The sequence below is a fragment of the Ammodytes marinus genome (assembly GCF_949987685.1).
Source record: "Ammodytes marinus genome assembly, chromosome: 18".
In the NCBI taxonomy this organism is placed as follows: Eukaryota; Metazoa; Chordata; class Actinopteri; order Uranoscopiformes; family Ammodytidae; genus Ammodytes; species Ammodytes marinus.
The window spans coordinates 25,950,136-25,972,217 of NC_137222.1; the positions used below are offsets into that span (position 1 = coordinate 25,950,136).

The following is a 22,082-nucleotide window of genomic DNA, read 5'->3' on the forward strand; positions in this document are numbered from 1 at the left end:
TGGCTTCCGTCTCACTGCCCAAGTTATTGAAAACTTTTGTGGTGTTTCGAGACTCTGACGTGAAAGCACGTATCACTCTGTGCTCAACGAGCAGCGGGTGCTGCCGCGAGCCCCTCCCCGTCTAAGAGCACTCGGAGGCGGTCAGTCTCGGAGCAGCCCCTCGGAGCGAGTCCCTGCCTGCTGTCAGAGCAGAGAGGTGACACAACTCAGCGTCCACGCTGCAAATGAATCGCGCTGTTGTTAGGTGCGAAATCGGAGATAGTGTGCCACGAAGCTATTTATGCTGAAGCGGTATTGCTGGATTTAGGAGTTATTTAGAGATATGGCAAGCAAAAAGTTGACGAGTAGGGAGTTGGTGTTCACTCTTTCTACGGCCCCGGTCACGGTGCGTCCATGCGCAGCAGTGGTGCAGCCATGCGATGCAGCATTATATATATATTAATATTATCATATTATAATGATAATAATGATGATAATAATAATAATAATGAAGAATAGAAGAAAAAAGGAAATAAAAATGGTGGTGGGTAAAAAAAAATCATAAACGCCTACTGTTTATATGAGTTTTGTGGTGTAGTTCTAGTTCTAGTTTACAACTGTTGGCTTACAACAAAGTGGACATCATTACAAATGGATGGAGGGGTGAATCTGATTAAATAAGTTCAACTCTCTTTCAAAATATCAGGTATTTCATGGAAATTACATAATAGCCTACAACATGGCCGCCACCATATGACATCATAATATGCTAATTAGATGGGAAAATATACTCCCCAGATAAACTTTAGGTCATTCTCAATATTTGTCTCATTTACACTTAGTCTCTATCTCAAACCACTTTCAATCCAGAGCCTTCTGAAATTTAAGTGTCAAAATCTAGTATTTTTTAAAATAAAACCCGGCGCCTAAAGGGTTTGCTTTGATGCAAATTATGAAATCTTAACATAACGGCAGCAGTGATGGTGCGTAAAGGACAGCGCAGTTGGCAAGCTCTCCTCAGCACTAAAAGTGCTGCAGCAAAAAAGTCACAATAAGAGTTGATCACTTTGTCGATTCATGCCTCTGACACACACGTCGACTCCCAACATAATGAGTGGATGCTTTGAATTAGCAAAGGAGATATATATATTTAGGCTACTATTGTTATTATAAAATGTCACGCAAGAGAGACGATAAACAAACATAATGGGCTGTTATCATTTAGATTAGATGGCAAGATGATAAGGCAGATTCTTTGGAACAACTAAAAAAGGCAAAAGTTGATGATGATGTGAACAACTTGTTTGTGCTTTTAAGTCGCCAGAACGCAAGAAACAAATCTTTGAGGCTCAATTTACTTTTTCAATCTACAGTAGTAGGCTCTAGCTCTATTGATATTAATATAGGCTAAATAAATACCTAAAGATACAGTATTTCTATTATAAAATGTATTGCACCATGAGCCATAACTGTGACCATTATATTATATAGCATAGGCCTACTTGTGTTAGCCTTAAGCCTAGCTCAGTCATTATGCCATACCATGTCACCTCCTGCTGTGTAATGAGCTGCATTGAACACAAGAAGATCTATTGAGAACACCAAATCCACATTTCATGTTATTTTGGTGAAAGTAATGTAAAAGTAGTGTAATGCCTTACAATTCAAAGACAGTAATATTGTAATGTAACTAACTACTTTGAAATGCCAGTAATAAATACCGCATTACGCTTTTGAAGTAACTTGCCCAACACTGGTTACCGCGAATGGCAATCGCAAGTGGTTCGATTGCAATAGCAAAAAGGAGCAGGCTCAAAGGACAACCCTGCCGGGTCCCACGGTGCAGATCAAAACTAATTGAGTAACGGCTGTTTGTTAATACTGAGGCAGAAGGGCATGCATAAAATAATTTAACCCAAGAAGTGAAAACAGGACCCAAACCGAATTTTTCAAGGGTGAAAAACAAATAATTCCATTCTACTCTATCAAATGCTTTTTCAGCATCCATAGAAGCGAGGCATTCTGATTCAATATTTCTGGGGGAATATAAAATGTTCATTAGCCGGCGGATATTATAAAATGATTGGCGTCCCTTTATAAACCCAGTTTGGTCGGGGGATATGATAGAGGGGAGAACACCCTCCAATCTGTGGGCGAGAATTTTAGCAAGTATCTTCACATCTGTATTTAATAGTGAAATTGGTCGGTATGATGCGCAATCTAGAGGATCTTTATCCTTTTTTAACAACAGGGAAATACAGGCCTGATAGAACGAAGGCGGGAGTTTACCTGAGTCAAATGAGTCTGAGAATACTGAACATAAAAAAGGCGATAATTCGTCTGAAAATTTCTTTAAAAAGTCAGATGGAAGTCCGTCTGGACCAGGAGATTTGCCTGATTGCATAGATGTTATTGCTGCAATAATTTACTTCTGAGTAATAGGTGCCTCAATGCTAAGTCTCAGGTCTTGAGAAAGGGAAGGCATGTTTAGGTTACTGAAAAAGGTTTCCATCACCGTTACTTACGTCTACTGTACAATCAGAACTATACAAATTTGAATAGAATGTTTTGAACTTTTAGTTTATCAATTTCTGATCTGATGTTGTACACCCACTGTCTGTCCGTATTCCAGGGATGAGTTGCTTCGCTCTAAATCCGCGCAGTTGATTGGCCAGGAGTTTACCAATCTTGTCACCATGCTCGTAAAAAGTACTTCTGCTCCTAAGCAACTGGTCAGCAACTTGACGAGAGGAAAGAAGGTTGAATTATGTCTGAAGTTTTAAACGTTATTTGTAAAGTTCAGATGAAGGTGAATTAGCATATTGTCTGTCTATGTTCAGAATCTGATCAGCAATTTCAGTTTGTTTCTGTTTTGTACACTTATTTTTGTATGCTGCAAATTATATAATTTCACCTCTCAAATAGGCTTTCAGGGCTTCCCAAATTGTTGCATTGGACACATCTGGTGTTTTATTTATACTCAAAAAAGTTTTAATATGTGTAGAGATGTGTGAAAGAAAACTCTCATCTGTGAGCAACAATGGATCCAGTCTCCACTGCCTTCTTGTATACTCAACGTCAGAGAAAGCCAGTTGAAGGAGCAGAGGAGCGTGATCTGAGATCACAATACTTTCATAACTGCATGACTTTAGGTCTGACATCAATGAATTATCAACAAAAAAATAACCAATTCGGGTGTAAGTATGGTGGACATGTGAAAAGAATGAATATTCTCTTCCTGTGGGGTATAAAAACCTGTTTGGATCAGAGAGGCTATAATCAGCAAGAAATGATTTGATATAACCTGCAGATCTGCTAAGAGTGGCAGGTTTGGGGGAAGAGCGATCTAAGACTGGGTCTAGATAACAATTAAAATCCCCACCAAGAATAAGAGAATGGGAATTGAGATCAGGGAGTTGAGAAAAAAATCTCTTAAAGAATTCTACATCATCGACGTTAGGCGCGTAGACGTTGGCCAAGATGGCGACTGTGGCTCAGTTGGTAGAGCGGGTCGGCCGATGATCAAAGGGTTGGAGGTTCGATCCCCGCCCTGCCACCTGTGTCATAGTTGTTGTGTCCTTGGGCAAGACACTTCACCCACCTTGCCTCGTGTGAATGTCGATAGTTAGCCTGCTATCGGTGTATGAATGTGTGTGTGAATGGTAACGTGTAAATGGGAACAGGTCTCCCTTGCAAAAGAGTCTTCGGACTCAATGGGATATACCTGTATAAATAAAGGTAAAAAAGATGACTGACTTATTGTGAAGATTGCCTGAGAAAATAATAAAACGTCCATTTTTATCTGATATAATGTTTGAGGACTCAAAAGGAATATTACTATCAATAAGGATAGCTGTGCCCCTAGCCTTACCCCTGAATTTAGAATGAAAAAATTGTCCACGCCAGCATTTACTTAATCGCCCATGGTCAGAGTCATGTAAGTGGGTTTCTTGAAGGAAAACTATTCCAGCCCTGAGCCGTTTTAGGTGGGTTAAGACCTTACCCCTTTTCACTTGGTGATTTAGCCCCTTGACATTCCAACTAATTAAATTAAGATTGCCCTTCATCTAGCTCAGTTATAGTGAGAATAAAAAGAGTTGCTCCGATTAGAAAAAGAGTAGCAAAATACAGAGGGAAAGAAAAACACACAAAAAAAGGAAAACACAAATAACTGAAAACACAGCAGGTGATGACTTATCAGCTAAACCCCCAGTTAACACCAACCCATCCCACCCAGAACCCACCCCATATATTGCTCTAAACAGCAAACCCCAAAAGAACCTTACTAGTCTCACAACAAACATTCCAAGCCTTAACTTCCTGACCTGTGCTAGCTTCCCACATAGGTCTTGTACATTTCACCCCATAACATCTAGTAACACTATGAACAATCCAGCAAACTGTCAAAATGACAACGCACTAAACAAAAATACCGTGCTCACCCAGCAGATTCAAAATACAAAAAAGGCGTGAGTTAGACAAGCTGTCCAAATGGCAAAAAAAATAAAATAAAGAACAGACACGCTAATCCAGCCGTTTTAAATTAGAGATACAAATAAAATAAAAAGCGAGTGAGCTAGACAATACTTCAAAATGACAAGCAACAAAAATGTCACGTTCACCCAGCCAATTTACTAATTTTTAAAAAAGGGAGAAAAAATGCGTGTAGTACCATCAGTCTGAGAGTTTGGCTGGGGATATGAAAAGAGCATTTGTCCAAATTTGTATCCTCACAGCTATGGAATCAGACGGGTATCCAAGGACGAAATTTTGATTTCAGAAGTGGGGGACACACACATTTTTAATAAAACTCTAATGAAAAACCAAGAAAAATGCGCACTCTCCAAAAAATTCTTGAAAACAAACTAAAGAGGTGCAAGACCAAAATATAAACTTTCTTTTTCTTCTAATAAAACTCGAACTCTTTACTGTTCACTGTGTTTTCTATTGCTTCTTTTAAGTATCATCCAAAGCTTCCAAACACATGCTGTCTTCTATCATTGGCAGAGATACATTCCTGGCAGAGTTTCTTCCTGTCCAAGACATCAACCCTTTCTTGGTGTATGTGACAAACTGCCACATTGTTCAGACGTTTCTGCTTCATGCAGTTGCGAAGCCAGGTCTTTAACCTCCTCAGTGCGCTGAAACTCCTCTCAGCCTCAGCAGACGATGTTGGAACAACCAACAACAGCCTCACAAGGACCTCCACCTGATCAAAAAGACCTCTGACTTCAGGCAGCATGCCTCTCATGATGTCTGCAGCTTCTGTGCTTGATGTGCAGGTGTTCTTTGACTTGAACAAGGCTAACTGCACATCCAACATCCTCCTGTTAATCTCTGGATACTGGTCCACAATGGCATCACTTTTTCCCGTTACAAGCACATTCTCCAACTTCTGAAGAACTTCAAGGCTTGTTTGATGAAACCGCTCTCTGAATTGCACATCTGCTGTGTCAAGCATCTTGAAGAACTCCCTTCTGAAGTAATCAACAGAAGCTGCTGGGGCATGTGCTGCAGCTTCACCAGCTAGGTGTTTCGGTGGCCTGCGGATACGAGGCATTTCAATTGGACTGATGTTTAGTGAGGTGACCAGCTCTGTTGCACTGTCAAAGATCTGTTGGAATCTTCCCTCTGTTCTTTTCTCTTGCAGAGCTGTCTTGACATAATCTACTGCAGCCTGCATGCCTGCAACTGTGATGGTTCGCTTTTGTAACGATTTGTTGAGGCATTCCATTTCCTCAAGAACTTCCAAAGCAAGATGGAGTCCCAGCACCGTGTTCCCTTTCTGGAATCTGTCAAGGAGACCATTTGCCTTCGTAGCTGTTTCGGAGCCACCGGTTGAAGCCATCTCCTCCAAACTGAGCAACACTGCCTCATACTGTTTGAGGACTGAATGGACTGCTGCAACTCGCACAGTCCACCGTGTAGGACACAGTGGCTTCAGTGTGGTAAATGATCCATGTTCAGATGTGGCAATGTTGCAGAAGATGGTCTTGAACTTTCCTGAAAGTACAAACAGATGCCCCAATTCATGGACCCACTGCAGTGCATCACGGACGACAGATGAGGCTGCACAAGTTGCCTGTGTTATCAAATTAACACAGTGAGGACCACAGTGTACGAACAGTGCCAATGGTTGTGCTCGTGTAAGATAAGCCTGTGCACCAGCATATTTCCCGGACATATTTGCTGCTCCATCATATGTCTGTCCCCGGAGCCCATCAAGAGACAAATTGAGACGAAGCAGTACATCTTTGGCTACATTTGCTAGGTTTTGTCCAGTTGTGAGTGACACTTCATATAAACCAACAAATACTTCATGAGGAATTAGGTCTTGGTCAACGTAGCGAAGACAGATCGATTCCTGTTCAGTCCCAGTAACGTCCTGTGTTCCATCAATAATGATGGAGTATTGCAACTGTGGTTGTGATCTGATTTCAGTGGCTATATCTCTGACAATGTAGTTTGCCATTATGCTCAACATCTAATTTTGGATTTTGGGGCTTGTGTAATCATGAGAACGTGAATTAAGCCACTCGAACAGCATGGAGTCATCATTTGATCTCAACCTGAGTAACTGAGAAAGATTTCCTCCCTCAGATTCATTGCCTCTGAGAGCCAGGCCTTGTCTGCCTAGGAATTGCACACTGCTCATGATCTTCATCAAGCATGCCCTTGCCTTTTGCTGTGATGCTGCCAATGCACTATAAAGCTGAGAATTAATTGGTTTTGCTTCTTGACAATGTGTAGTAACTGCAAGCTTATGAGACTTGCTTTTTGCATGATCTGTAAATTTCTCCACAGCCTTTTTCCAATTTCTGAACCCAGCAGAGACAAATGCTGAATCGGTGTTTTTCGCCAGTGAAGGCTTGTCCAGTTGAAATGCTTTTACGCAGTAAAAACACAGGACTCCATTCACACTGTGACTGTAATGAATCCAAGGAAATTCTTTAAACCATTTCTCTTGGAAATGTAGGGTTCTGTTTGCAAGTTTTTGAACTGCTATTTCTTTTGGATTGGGCTGATATGGCTCAGTTATCTGATCTGGCCCTGCTCTACCATCTTCTGCTCCTTTACTGCCTGAGCATCCACTGACCCCTGGCTGCTGCTGATCCAGCTAATATAAACATAGCAAAAGGTGGAATATCTATGAGCAACTTATAATTTAATTAATTACAATACTGTAGAAAATTATTGCCAAATAAACTAGTTTATGTCACTCCCTCCCTACTGTGAGTTGCTGACCCAGCTCATGAACTCACTACTGAGTCGCTACTATTTCTTACCAATAAAATAATACATTTAGACAACTTTTTAGTACGCTGGCCTCAATATAAAACTGTACCTGTCCAGTTTGCTTCTTTCATCTGACAAAATATATAGATGCACGTGTTTGAACTTTGAAAGCTCTGATACAGATTATCGTCACCCTAACATTTGTCACAATGCTTAATCTCATGATTTACATATGTTTATTCTTTCAACCTCACCTGTGAGCCTCCAGCTTCTCCTCCTCTACCTCCTCCAGCCTCTTCTCCTCCTCCTGCCTCTTCTCCTCCATCTCCTCCAGCTTCTCCTCCTCTACCTCCTCCAGCCTCTTCTCCTCCAGCTTCTCCTCCTCTACCTCCTCCTGCCTCTTCTCCTCCATCTCCTCCAGCTTCTCCTCCTTTACCTCCTCCTGCCTCTTCTCCTCCAGCTTCTCCTCCTCTACCTCCTCCAGCTTCTCCTCCTCTACCTCCTCCACCCTCTTGTCTTCCATCTCCTCCAGCCTCTCCTGCTCTCCCTCCTCTAGCCTCTCCTCCTGTATCTCCTTCTGTCACCTGACAAAAATATGTTGATGCATAACATGAACAGTGCGACAATTTGGGGTGCAACAATCATCAATTTTGATGATATGGTTATAGAGGAAAAAACTTCTAATTTCACAATTATCATGAGTTTTGATGTATAAAATCACATTTGTAATCTATTTCATTGTAATTTCCCTAATCTTTCATTGTTGGTGTTTTTTAATTTTTGCTGCCTTTCAACATAAAAATAATACATGAACATAAGTGTATCTCTTTGGCATTAAATATAAGCTTTTTAAAATATTTGCATTGTTGGGGCTCTACAGTTAAAATAATAATAATAATGATGATAATAATGCATTTTATTTATCAGCACTTTCAATAAAACTCAAAGACACTTGACAAGGTTATTGAGATCTTTGTAGCTAATTGATGAGGAGGATCTTGAAGTGGATATGCTGCTTTATTGGGAGCCAGTGAAGGTGTTGCAGGATGGGTGTAATTATTATCTATGGGTGTAATGCATTTATTTGAGTAACTTACACTTTGACTTCTAAAGAAGTCTCTTATATCCACTTTTCTTCTTTTAGACATGTCGGCGCCTAATTACCAAACACACATACACACACGCACGCACGCGCACACACACGCACGCACGCGCACACACGCACGCACATGGACACGATTCAAACATTAATGTAAATGAAACCTCTGATATTCATATCATGGGGTAAGAGCTATACACTGAGAGCAGCGGAAAATACTGATAAACCTTTCGTGAAACTGAAAATGCTGGCTTTAGACTCAACAGACCTCGCTCAGCCCTTAATCTCGCTTCGTAGTATACCCCTCTGGACAACTAGCAGACTGGTGTACTCATCATGGATGTATTGGGTGTACTGAATGTGCACGCAAGATGGAGTGACAGCGGGGACGGCCAATCACACAAGAAACGGCAGAGCCAATCGAGGAGCTTGTGGGCGGTCTAAACTCAGGGAAACAGGCTTCAGCTTGAGCGGCGGTTTTCCGCTTGGTCCTAGTGCTTGACATGTCTCTGTTTACTATAGCGCAACATTATTTTTGGACGGTAAAAAGTGCAGGGGACCAAAACGGCCTTTTGAAAAAGTGCAGGGGACATGTCCCCTGTGTCCCCCCCCCAAATTACGTCCGTGCGGGTATCAATATTAATGAATGCACAGAGAAGGGTTCACACTTGTATTTTGTGTTCTATTTCGTTCCTACTGACCGCCAGAGGCGGTGCTTACAGCACTGGATGTTCCATCGCGCGCATGCGCAGGTCGAGATCTTTATACCAACAAAGTCACCTGTGACACCTGGGTGACTCCGGGAATGTATATATTCCGGAAGTCACCAGAGGTTCTGTTCCTTCTATTTTCTCGCGGACTAGCAGGTCTCACACATTGTCGTGTGATAATATACCATTAGCTTGTCGCAAGTAGCTCGTACCTAAGGGTTGGTGCTTCGATTTGACTTCGACCACCAAGGGCTGCGACTTGCAATTCGTTCGACTTGGCTGCGGCCGGTAAGGGGTGAGTAAGTGTGAAGGCTACGCGTAGCCCGAGGCTACCGCGGAAGCTACTATCACCTTTCCACCTTGCTTGATTATGATCAGGCGGCGGCTGGGTTCACAGTCGCCGTGTTATTCTTTCGTTCGCACCGTTGCTTGCGTGTTTTTCGCTAAGCCCGGTTGCTAATTGTATGCTCGAATGTAGGCTGTTGTCTTTCTAGCATTGTTGCACTGTTGATCGGGTGATAAGTTCGCCTAGACCGGTTGCTTACTTTGATTTAATCGACAGCGAGCGGCTTGGGAAGCTCCAAGCCGCCGCCACAGTAGCCTACTTTGTAGCATTGTCGCTGTGAGTAGCCTAGAGCGGTTGCATAGGCTACTTAATTTGCTCGTCAGGTGGGCGGCTTCGGGTGCAGAAGTCTCTTTCACTGTTGTATTTGAGCTGTGTCGCACCAATCGTGTGCGTGCCACACACTGGTATGCTGTTGTATACACTGTATGCTGCTGTATTGCTCGCCGGTGGACGAATTAGTTTCCTAAATCGCCTTCACCGTGTTATTTAGCCGTGTCACACTGTTGCTCGTGTGTAGGCTGCTGTAGTGTGGCGCCAGTTGGCAGCTTAGTTTCACACCGCTGTGTTATTATAGCCGTGTCGCACCGTTGCGGTAGCTCATGCGGCCGTCACTGTGTTATTAAGGCGCATTATTGCTTGGGCTCTCGCCTAAGGCTCAATGACATGCTGTCCACAGTGCCTATAGTGATTGCTCTCCAGTGGGCGGCTGGGGTTACCAAGAGCCGCTGACACTGCCAGGGGACTACAGATAGAGAATAGCTTAATTGGCTAATTCTAGCATTTTTTTAACCCATGTATGATCATGTGGTTTATTGATTTGCACTGTCCCCTTCTTAAGTAAACTGAATTCATTTGAACTGTGTGGGTGCGCTCTCGGCTTGGGTGCTCTCGCCTAGAGCTCGATTGCCTAGCCTACTGTAACTTGCTCGCCAGTGGGCGGCATAGTTTTACACCACCACTGTATTATTCTAGCGGTGTCGCACCGAGGCTCGGTTGCTCTCGCCTAAAGCCCGGTTGCATACATTAGTGCTAGCCAGTGAGCGTCTTATGTTTCCAAAGGTCGCCTTCACTGTGTTATTGTAGCTGTCACACAGTTGTCGTGTCTGCGCAGGCTACTGTATTTGCTCGCAAGTGGGCAGCATAGTTTTGCGCTGCCACTGTATTATTCTAGCGGTGTCACACCGTGGCTCGGTTGCTCTCGCCTGAAGCCCGGTTGCATACCTTAATCGGATGCAACAGGTTGCATTGTTGCTTGGGTGCTCTCGCCTAAAGCTCGATTGCCTAGCCTACTGTAATTATGCTCGCCAGTGGGCAGCATAGTTTTGCACAACAGGTCGCATTGTTGCTTGGGTGCTCTCGCCTAAAGCTCGATTGCCTAAAGCCTACTGTAATTGTGCTCGCCAGTGGGCAGCATAGCTTTACACAACAGGTCGCATTGTTGCTTGGGTGCTCTCGCCTAAAGCTCGATTGCCTAAAGCCTACTGTAATTATGCTCGCCAGTGGGCAGCATAGCTTTACACAACAGGTCGCATTGTTGCTTGGGTGCTCTCGCCTAAAGCTCGATTGCCTAAAGCCTACTGTAATTGTGCTCGCCAGTGGGCAGCATAGTCTTACACCGCCACCGTTTTATTCTAGCGGTGTCGCACCGTGGCTCGGTTGCTCTCGCCTGAAGCCCGGTTGCATACCTTTAACAGATGCATATTTTAATTGGCTCGACAATGGGCAGCTTAGGCCTCCTAAGGTCGCCGTCACTGTTACTTTAAGGGTGTCGCTCCGTTGCTCTGGTGCTTGCACCTGAAGCTCGGTTGAGTAGGCTACTAATTCATTTAGCCTAGCCTGCTAAATTGCTGACATGCTAAACAACCATAATTGTGACGCCTTCATGGCCTCCCTACAGTGGAGTATGGCCATGACAAGTGCCCTGCAGGTCTCGGGGTGAGCACCTGAGGTAAGCATTGTCAGATAACCCATGCATGAACCGTAGTTTCAGGCCTCAGGCACTGAGGCTTGCTAGGTAGAAGCTCTCCTGCTAGCCTCCAACCAGCTCAGGGTACCAGCGGCAGTGAGTAGCCTTGCGGCTGTGCATCCTTCCTACTCAGGGGATGACATGCTGTCCACAGCTGCGTCCTGTAATGTTATACAGGTGGGCAGCTCGGCTAGAGGGTCAGTGTCCATCCGTGACTTGCCAAGTATGGGGTTAGATGAAGCTCTGGTTTCATCTGCACCCACGAATGCCTTCTTTTCGGCAGGCCCTCAATCATCCGTTTCTGTGTGCCTCCCTCTGAGCCTTATTCCACAGAGCTCCGTAGATGCTGGCCAGATTTAAGGGCTCTCTCCCATCACACTAGTGACAGCAGAGCTCTGGCAGCCATGCACAATGCTGATAGTTAGGGTTTGGACTGGTTAGCTCCGATTGAGCCTGCTATAGCATCCCTGGTTGTCTCCCCAGACAAGGCTCTGAGAGCCGATGTGCGCTGCCCTCGGCCCCAGTGCCGGATTTCAGGCAACCTCCTTACTAGGAGTTATGACATTGCTGCCTGTGTGGGCCATCTGGGAATTTGCTTTCTCACACAGTCCTGGCTCGGTCGCAAACCATACAGGGGTCAGGTGCTGGTCACTCAGCATGGACCCTCAGTGATGCTTCACTGCAGACTTTGCATTATGACTTAGGGAGCTAGGCAGGTTGATGTCAACTGTGGCGTCGTCCCAGTCGGAGGTGTGTCGACAGACCCTCCATTCTCTTCCAGTGATCCCAGGCCAGACGTTCGGCCAGCTGCTCTTCAGGCCCGGTGCGAAGTGTCCAGGTTGACCAGGCTAGACAGTAGTTGCACGCTGCGACGTGCACCTCTGGAACACAGCGATAGAAAAGGGCCACCCCCGGGGAGTGGAGACTCCATCCGGAGGTGGTGGGCATGATTGGGACAAGTATGGCAGGGCGGTGGCATATCTCTTTGCGTCCGAAGAGAAGACCCACTGTCCCCCTGGGTTCTCCTAGATGGAGAGGACCAGTCCCCTAAGGCAGGATGCTCTGGCTGATGCTTGGCCAGTCAGCCTGCTTTATGCATTTCCTACAATTCTTTTGTTACTGACAACACTGGATGGGGTCCAGCATTGCAGTTACAGCCTACGTTTGGTGGCTCCACATTGGCCAGGAAGGCCATGGATCCCAGCGTTACTAAACTCCTCAAGGAGAGCCTTGGTGCCTTCCAGGGAGACAGGACCTTCTGTCTCAGGTAGGCGGACACATGTGGCACCCGAACTCGGGGCGCCTGCAGCTGTGCGTGGGGCTCCTGGTAGCCAGGACCCACTGTTGACGTATTGCGACCAGTCAGAGGTCCATACCGTTTTAACTTCAGGGGCACTCGCCACTACATGGCGCTATGCAGACAGGTGGAAGTTGTTTTCACAGTGGTGCATGGCACATGGCGAAGTCCCATGGACTTGTTCAGTGATAGTGATACTACACTTTCTGCAGTCTGTGTTGGGCAGCAGTTCTGTACCCTGTTCTGTACTGAAATGAGAATATTATTGAAGTCACATTTTAATTGTATGACTATTATTTGATTATATAAAAATAAATGCAAATTAATGATGGGGGCTATAACATCATTAAAATTGGAAATATATTTTTCTTACAAAATCTAGCTTGGGCAACTGCAAGAAAATCCAAAAGTCAGTCTGATTGGATTCATTTTCGGCATTTTAGGAATAAATGTATGTCCCTGATACGTAAAGCTAAATCAGACTACTATATTAAAGAAATGTCTGACATGAAAAATACTTCTAAATTCTGGAAGGTTTTTCAGTCCATGTCATCAATCACAAGTGACAGTGTGTTACCAAAGGAAATACGGGTGGAAAATGAAATCATTACAGACAAAACAAAGATGTTATCTATTCTAAATCTGTTATGATCCTGCTTGGGCCTCTAGCCCTTGTGTTGTTTTTCCCTTTTACCCTTGTCTATGTGCTGGTCTATTGCAGGGTTGGAGTCAGGTGTGCTGGAGTCAATCACCAGCATTCACAGCTGCCATCAATCATCAATCAACTGCTCTTCATATACCCGGCCCTACCTGCCAGACACTGCCAGATTGTAGATTCTGTTTCCACACAGTCAGTCCTCTCTCTAAGCTAACCTGTTTGCAGCTCCGTTTTTTGCATTTTTCCTGGCTAACTCCTGTTTTGTCTGCCACAGCTCTCCCGGCCTGACTCCAGCCACCAGCTCCAGCCCTCGCCCGCCAGCACTTCCTCCCGGACCCCTCTGCCTGCCTGCTCTAGCCTGTTCACACTCAGCTCCCTGGACTTGCCCCGTTGCTCTCTCCCTGGAGCCCCATGACAGCCAGCTTCCCCCCCGGATCTCGGTCCTAACCCCCTGATGGTTACTTTCAAAATAAATCTTCTTTAAACTGTTACTGTCTCCGCGCCTGTGTCCTCCTGATCCAGCCGTTACAAAATCAGCATTTTATCGCCTCAGGTAAGCTGTTTGAGAAGGAAATGCCACTTAAAACAGCACAAAGTTCCTCTTACTCAGAGCAAAAGCTCCCTTTTGACTTTAATGTTACTCCCATTACAATTACTGAAGTAGGCTACGTGATGCTCTGAAAAAGATAAACACAAAAAAATCAGCTGGCCCTGATGGATTGGATCCACATTTGTTGCAGATTGCTGCTGAGATTATTGCTGAACCATTAACCCACATTTTTAACCTGACTATAGAAAATGGTCAAATTCCGAAAATTTGGAAGGCAGCCTATGTTGTTCCATTGCTGAAGGGTGGTGATCCAGCAAACCCTAACAATTATAGGCCTATATCCAAACTCTCAGTGCTTGGCAAGATTTTGGAAGGACTTATTAGTAATCAGTTAAAGGAGTTTCTATCGAAAAATTGTATTCTAAATGATCTGCAATCCGGGTTTAGAAAGAAACATGGTACTGTCACTGCTACAATGAAGGTTCTAAATGACATAACAACAGCAATTGACGAGAAAGAACACTGTGCTGCACTATTCTTTTTTTATTTATTTAACCTTTATTTCACCAGGAAGGTCCCATTGAGTTACAGTAACTCTTCTCACAGGGAGTCCTGGCCAAGACAGGCAGCAGAAAAGAAGTTGCAGAATTTGCACAAGGCAACACACACACACACACACACACAAACAAAGTACACCACAATTGACACTATAATGCTAAAATTACACTTCATAACAGGCTATATAAAAACAAGCTAATACATACAGCTAAAAAAAACAAATTAAAAATAAATAAAAGGCATCAGGTTAAAAACAGTTGCAGTGTTCTTTTAGAGCTGATTGTAACATGTTTTTAAAGGTACTGAGTGATGGGAGTGATTCCAGCTTTAGAGTGGCTTGAAGTTCATTCCAGACCTTTGCTGCATATGATGAGAAAGCTGTTGAACCCAGTTGTGTTCTTGTTAGTGGTGTGGTTAATAACATATATTCTGATGACCTTGTTTTGTAAACACTGTTATGGAAGGAAAGCAAATTTGAAATGTAAAGGGGTAGTTTACCCATTAGTGCTTTCGCAATAAAAATCAGTGCATGTAGTTTCCTTCTAAGGGAGAGGGAGGGCCATTGTACAGCCTCATACAGAATGCAGTGGTGAGTTCTAGCTGGGGCACCTGTGATGAAGCGCAGGGCTGAATGGTAAATTACATCTAGTTTGTTTAATAGCGATGAGGAAGAATGCATATAAATGAGGTCACCATAATCTAATACTGATAAGAAAGTGCTCTGCACTAACCTTTTCCTTGCTAAATGAGGAAAACACTTTTTCATGCGAAAAAAGAAACCTAATTTAGGTCTAAGTTTTTTTAAAAGGCTCACAATATGGACCCCGAGAGACAGCTTATCATCAAGCCAGATACCTAAGTATTTATAAGACGATACTCTCTCTATTATCGTACCATCCTGAGTTGTTAAAGTGATGTTTATTGGAGAGCGTGAACGGGTAAAAATCATTGACTTAGTTTTTGTAGCATTTAGTACCAACTTTAAGCTTACCAGAGATTGTTGTACTACACTAAAAGCAGACTGTAAATATGTAATTGCTTCACTGACTGATGTGGCAGATGTATACATAATGGTATCATCTGCGTAAAGATGAATCTTTGTTTGCTTTAAGTCCCTACCTAAATTGTTTATATAAATGGAAAATAAAATGGGGCCCAAAACTGACCCTTGTGGGACACCCATTTTTACTTCCAGCAAAGATGAGGTACAGTTATCCAATGCCACACACTGAGTTCTACCACTCAGGTAATTAGTGAACCAGCTTAATACAGTGGTACTAAAGCCTATACTTTGCAATCTCTGCAGGAGAAGGTGATGGTCCACAGTGTCAAATGCTTTAGAAAGGTCAATAAATAAAGCAGCACAAGACTTCTTGTTATCTAAAGTATGTAAGATATCATTTGTAACTGAGGTTACAGCAATAATTGTACTATGTCCTTGTCGAAAGCCAGACTGAGTGGGATTCAAAATGGAGTTGTCAGATAAGAAATGTTTTAGTTGCTCATTTATGAAAGACTCAAGCAGTTTGGCCAAGACAGACAGTCTGGAGATTGGGCGATAATTATCTAAAACCGAAGGGTCTCCGCTTTTTAAAAGTGGAAGGACAAATGCAGATTTCCATGACTTTGGGATAGAACCACAGTGTAGACTAAGATTGAAGATGGAGGACTTATTAGATTCTTAGACTTATCAAAGGCTTTTGACACAGTCGACCACTCTGTTTTATTACAGAAGCTAGTGAACATTAGCCTGGCATTCCCAGACCTGCCACTAGGCGCTGGCAAATTAAATTTGCTGCGCGTGTTGGTCTGGACACGCTCCGTTGAAGCTTTATCAAGAAGACCAGAAATCTGGGCTCACGTTTCAATTGGTTCTATCTAATATGGGCGCGCCAGAGCCCTTTATATGGTGCTCAGGGGAGGACGTAACCGGATGACGACAGTGACGTGCATTCGACGTCGAAGCCGTGATAGTAAACATCAGAGATGGCTGCGGATATGTTGTGTGAGTTTGAGACTGCTGTGGCCTCGACCCTTAACGATTTGGAAGACGGCACTCAAATCTTTCATTATCAAGTAAGTGGAATGTTCTATTTTGCCGACCGACAACGGCAAACGTTTAATTTAACAGTTTAACAGCTGTTCGCTAAACGAAAGGGGCTTACGTCGCCTTGTGCATCGCTCTGATTGGTTGTAGTGCTATCCAACTGCGTGCAGTGGCATTTGAAATGCACGAGTAGGAGCCGCCCCTTGAGTTGGAAATTACTATTGATCGTCGCCAGACCCTCTATCGTTCAAGATATCAGGGTCTGGATTTCCAGGCTAAGTGAACATAGGATTTTCCTCAAAATCAGTTAAATGGTTTGAGAATTATCTGAGCGATAGAACACAAAGTGTCCAAGCTGATGGTTTATCGTCTAGCTGTAAGAATATACACTATGGTGTCCCGCAAGGATCCATTTTGGGTCCTATTTTATTTACAGTTTATATTAATAATTTGTGTCGCAATGTTACAAATACACAATTCAATTTTTACGCAGATGACACCATTATGTATAGCTCTGCTTCATCCTTAGCAAGTGCAACTAAGGACCTCCAATCGGCTTTTAATGTTGTTCAGGAAAACCTACATGGATTAAGACTTGTACTAAATATTGACAAAACCAAAATGATCTGCTTTACAAGAAGTAAGAAAACATCTGATATGGATGACAACCAGATTGTTACTCTAAACAACAAAGTGATCGAGAGAGTCGCAACTTACAAATACCTGGGCTTTTTTCTAGAAGAAAATCTCTCTTTCAAACATCACATTGAGTGTCTTACTAAAAAGCTAAGAATGAAACTGGGTTTCTTGTACAGAAATAAATGTTGTTTTTCTTTTTGTGCCAGGAAGAAAATTGTCCAAGCCATTTTTTTTATCTGTTATTGATTACGGTGATATTTTATATATGCACGCAAACTCATCATCTCTGACAATGCTAGATTCTGTGTACCATGCAGCATTACGGTTTGTCTCAAACTCTGTATTCCGAACGCACCATTGTAAATTGTATGAGAAAGTTGGTCCGTCTTCCTTATACAACCGTAGGATGGAACACTTATATGTTCCTTTATAAGGCAATTTTGCACGATCTGCCTCCTTATTTGTATCCTCTAATGCAGTGGTGTCAAACATACGGAGATGATTTAATCCGGCCCGCGACTTGTAGAGCACACATTTATGAGCATTTAAAAAAAAAAAGTAAGTCTCTAGCCCATTCCTGTGAGGAGATATGAATTTTTAAAGAAATAACCAAAATGCTCACTCCAGCCGCTAGGGGGCAGCCTAAATAAAAAAAAAGCACATTTTAGCAACGTGGGAAATGGTAAATGGCAATCTTGCTTCACCGCTATTAATGTTTCCTCCAGTGCTTTATGGCAAAGTAAAAACCAAAAAAATAAAAAATAAATAAAACAATTTTTATTTTTAGTGCTGAACAATTAATGTACTAGCAAGCGCGATGTGTCCGCGGCTCTGCACGTGCGAAACGAGCAGGAGCATGCTAGTGTAGGCCTACAAGATTTATTTCCTAATTTTCCATGCTGCTTTATTTTTATGTTTTAAATTGGGAAAAACGAATTCCAAAACAACCAATAACCTCTGTATTTAAAAATAAATCAAAACAGTAGAAGTTGCACTTTTATTAAATTTTATTTTGTACTGTCTGCATGTTTGCACAAAATGTGTCCCTGTACATATAGTAAACAAAATTGGACAACTGTAACGTCAGTGCCTGTTGTATTTGTGTATTCAAATAAACAGTTGTTTATTTCATTAGTGCGTATTGGCATCTTTGAGCAAAATACCCCCCAAATTTTTGCTCCTCCTATTCCCATGGCCGGCAGCAACCTTTACTAAGACATTTCCTGGGGGGTACAGAGATCCCTTGTGATCCGTGATAATGTAGGTTACAAATGTAGACTGAGTGATAAAGCATATTACTGAAAAACAAAGCTAGAGATTTGGAGTTGATGTACGTTATTTTGCCATTATTGTACTGGTCCGGCCCACTTGAGATCAGAGAGGCTGTATGTGGCCCTCGAACCAAAATGAGTTTGACACCCCTGCTCTAATGGTTCCTAAAAACAGTGCTCGTATCATTCGGTCTAGCAGTTTGATTATGTATAACGTTCCTCGGACTCGCACTACGTTTGGTGAAAGTGCCTTTAAATCTTTTGCCCCCTCATCATGGTGTAAGCTACAGGAACACCTTCAACTTGAATCCTTTATCACCATGAACAATTACAAAAGCAGGATTAAGGACTATTTAACCGCAAACTGTACATGCCCGGTTACTGAACACTGACTTACTGCCAATGAGATTGATGCTTTTGTTTTAAGTGTGAAATTTTGTTTTTTAATGTGAAACTTTTATGTTTTTATGCTGCCTTCTTGGCCAGGACTCTCTTGAAAAAGAGATTTTGAATCTCAATGAGTATATTCCTGGGAAAATAAAGGTTGATAAAAAATAAAAAATGCTTGTTCAATCTTTAAATTCATTTGTGCTTCGCTCACTGGTTGCCTGTCTGTCCTCTTCCAGTTTTCCCTGGTGGTGACGAGACGGTGTGGATCTGGTCCCCCCTCTGGCAACATCTGAGAATGGATCATCAACGCGAAAGATGTTGCAGTGGTTAAGGGCACCGCCTGGAGACGTGGGATGTAATCCCGGCGCTGGAAACCTTAGATTTCCCTGGTGAAACGAGATGGTGTGGATCCGGCTCACCCTCTGGCAGCATCTGAAGTCTTCCTGCATCCACACTATTCGCACTTTACTTTAGTATTATGTAAACATCTGGTCAATGATCAAAATCCTTCGTGATTTTCTCTACTTATGACATCTACTGCAGCATGTCCGTCCTGGGAGAGGGATCCCTTACTTTGTCAACTCTCCCTGAGATTTCTTCAAACTTTTTTTTTATCCCGGTAAAGGGTTTTTTACTGGGAGTTTTTTCTCAGCCGAGCTAAGGGTGTAAGGGCAGGGTGTCATATAGAGCTGCAACGATTAATCGATGAATCGATTATTAATCGATTATTAAAATAATCGCCAACTATTTTGATTATCGATTAATCGTTTTGAGTAATTTTTGAATAAAACAATTCTAAATTCTCTGATTTCAGCTTCTCATATGTGAATATTTTCTGGTTTCTTTAATCCTATTATGCCAGTAAACTGAAATATCTGTGTGTTTTGGACATAACAATACATTTGAGGACGTCAACATGGGCTTTGGAAAATTGATCAACATTTTTCACCATTTTGACATTTTACCGACCAAAACACTAATCGATTAATAATCGATTAATCGAGAAAACAATCGACAGATTAATCGATTATCAAAATAATCGTTAGTTGCAGCCCTAGTGTCATATTGTATCATATTGTATGGAATGTAAAGACCACTGAGGCAAATGTCAATTTGTGATATTGGGCTATACAAATAAAACTGATTTGATTAGATTTTTGATTTAGGTGTCTTGTGTGTCTTTCTCCCTACCTAACTCTAGATAGTTGAACTTTTAATGTTGTCCTACCACAGAGAAAATGGCACTAGTGAAACCTTAACAGGTTTCTTTAGTGACTGATAGTGTCACTTTTAGCTCTTTTTGAGCATAACTCCCTTTTTCAAACTAACTTTTTCTGATCATGTCAGAAGAATAGGCCTATGGTTAAACTATCTTATACTTTGACGACCCACAGTTAAAAAAAAAACAGATGGGTAGACCTTTGATATTTGGCTTGATGGTAAAGCAAAAAAGACTGAAGTATGATAAGCGATCCAGAAATGTAATTAATGAGTTTTTATACTCTTGATAAATGTAAATTGAACAGTTATTGCAATTAAAATATTAGAAATCATTTTTGTCATTATTTGTAGGCCTATAATTACAATACATAGCCTATAGCCTATATTTAGGCTATTCTGTCAATTTATTGAACATTTTTCAAATGTTGAAATGTGCAACCATCAGTGTCCTACATGTTGAATTCGGTCGGCTAAAACAAATCAAATATTTTGGAGAAAAAAAAACATTTTTGTCATTACTTATGTGTGAGTAAGATTCATGGTAAGATTATAGTGGCGTGATGACGCTTTTATTGTGAAGGAGCGGACCGGATGTACTATGCTTTGTGGAGGAATGGCGGACTACAGCACGCGGATTATTCATTGGACTACGTTCCTTTAACATGACTGGTTGCAGATGGTTTGAGCGCACTGACGAAACTCTTCACTAACCAAGGCACGGTATCTGCATAAAGTAGCTTTATGAAAAGTCTGTACACATAGCTAGCTACAGTTTTCTTCTCATGGTGTGTATGTGACCCGTCAAGCTAATTTAGCTAAATTAGTAATTGTTTCAATTCCAATGAAACGAAACCCATAAACGGCTTGTATATAGCAGAATGAATCGTAGAGAGGCTTTCTTGAAAGCTAATGTTCATTCTACGTTCCTTGAAGCTTGAAATTGCACTGATTTACCACGTTTTGGTTTAGTACAAGTTAGACCCAGTCTCACAAGTTAGGCATGCATTTAATAAAATATTCTTAACAGTAGTTATTTTACTTCTGTCAAGTCAATGTCTACTAGATCTAGTTACAATAACGATACACATGTTCACTTAGGCAATTGTAAATCTATAACGTATTGTTCTCTTTCCCTAGTTTGACACAGCCGCCGTGTGCTGTCCTCTGGTCCTTCTTGGTCTGAGCCAAGCCATAATACCACACACAGACACAGTCTGGTAAGAATGACAGAACAGACAGACACATATTTGACTGTACTCTGTTAAACCTGCAGTGTGTAGAATTTGGGGTTTTATTTCCTAGCAGATTTTGCAGAAAGTAATTATAATATCCATAAGTACTTTTAATTTAGTGCATAATAGCTGAAAAAATGTTTTGAATAATTTTTTTCCCCCTTAGAAAGGGTCTCATATATGTCCATATTTCTGCATATTTTGGACCAAGGCCTAGTGCCGCCATCTTGAAAGTGTCATAGTTGGAATGTCATCAGGTGCATTGTTTAAAATGTAGAATTGTTCTTGTCCTTGAAGGCCACTGTAGCTTCTGTTATTATTCAAAAGGGGTGGGGTTACCCAGGGAGTGTTGCATTCTAGAACTTTCTAGAACTTACCTGATGATGTCATATTACACACTGCACCTTTAAAGGCTCACTATACAGTTTCAGAGGAGGGGGACTTCTTGTTTACATTTGCAGAGTCTGCCGTTCATTTACAAAACATATTTACTCTATATGTAATTCTTGGTATTGAAACATTCTATCATCCATCATAAATCAAATTACATTATTTTGAGGCACCTGGAACCAAAACCACATGTTCACTTATCTGACACACCCAAAGTTACATAGTGCTCCTCCTAGGACCTGGCGTCCACCTGTGTGGAAATTTTTTGTGGACAACTTTTTGGGCTGTCTAGACCGCAATGTAAAATGTTGCTCTAAAAAGGGCCTGGGGTCCACATACAAGGACATTATACTGCCACTTAGTGGTGGCAGAAGAGTATAATACATTATACTTTAGATTCAAGATGGCCGACAACACACCCAAAAGTTCATCACTCCCAAAATGGAAACTCCCGATCCAAACTTCGACCAGGAAAAAAATCTAATCAAATTTC

The 22,082-nt window shown here is 42.2% G+C and overlaps 1 protein-coding gene across 2 annotated transcripts in view; it reads left to right on the forward strand.

Annotated features, from left to right (window-relative positions):
- Positions 1 to 20,574: 20,574 nt before the first annotated feature.
- ythdc2 (YTH domain containing 2) overlaps positions 20,575 to 22,082 on the forward strand; it is a 162,854-nt gene continuing 161,346 nt past the window's right edge. For both annotated transcript variants that reach the window (XM_080046489.1, XM_080046490.1), the window contains exons 1-2: positions 20,575 to 20,682; positions 21,105 to 21,184. The gene's annotated coding sequence lies outside the window, so the exon portion shown is untranslated. The remainder of the gene's footprint in view (positions 20,683 to 21,104; positions 21,185 to 22,082) is intronic.